This window comes from Falco peregrinus, chromosome 3 (assembly GCF_023634155.1).
Source record: "Falco peregrinus isolate bFalPer1 chromosome 3, bFalPer1.pri, whole genome shotgun sequence".
Lineage (NCBI taxonomy): Eukaryota > Metazoa > Chordata > Aves > Falconiformes > Falconidae > Falco > Falco peregrinus.
Window position 1 is genome coordinate 34,905,660 of NC_073723.1, and position 809 is coordinate 34,906,468.

Consider the following 809-nt stretch of genomic DNA (forward strand, 5'->3'; position numbering starts at 1 on the left):
AGAACCAGCCACACCTGCACCTTATCTACATTGGCCAACCTGCTGCCTCTGAAGCCAACCACAGCTGTATGTTATCAATGCTAATTAACGCAGCTTCATTCTTCTACAGACAGGCATTTACAACAAAGGAAGACCTAGACATACTATGGAATACATAAAGCTTTAGGTTTGTGTCAAGCCTAATATATCCAGACCCAAAGTCTGTTGAATTATCAGATCTGAATGTTTCATTTCACTTCCCTACCATAAGTGATGCTTAAACTGAAAATGAAAAACAAACAGCAGTAAAAAAACCAATGTGATACAAGGAATGGCAAGTTACAAGGTGACACAAATTCCCCGAGAACTTAGGTAATATCAGAATGGAAACTCATTTACAAATAAAGACAAATTCATACTGCATTCTGCAGAATATGCAGACATGATACAGAATTTGTCTAGTAATGTGTTATAAATTTTACTTAATATTTTTTTTTTTTTAATGAGCTAAGCATGCAGGAGGCAATATATATTTTGGACAGGACTGTGAAGATAAATAAGTAAGCCTTCACTTTAATAAAGACTTTAGTCTTTAAAAAAGTAAGACTTTAGTTTAATTTGATGGACTTCCTTTGACTTACATTAGATAAAAAAAAAACAAACAGCATACCTAATTTGTGTATAAATTCTGAGAAATTAATAAATTTAACAACTGACAGTTTAGAAAGCCAACATTGGTTTCTTGCAGTGTTGTGTGCATGGGGGATCTTTCCTCCTAACACGTACACCCAGCTACTTGAGGTGCGTTATTTACAGCAGAGTACCTGCAT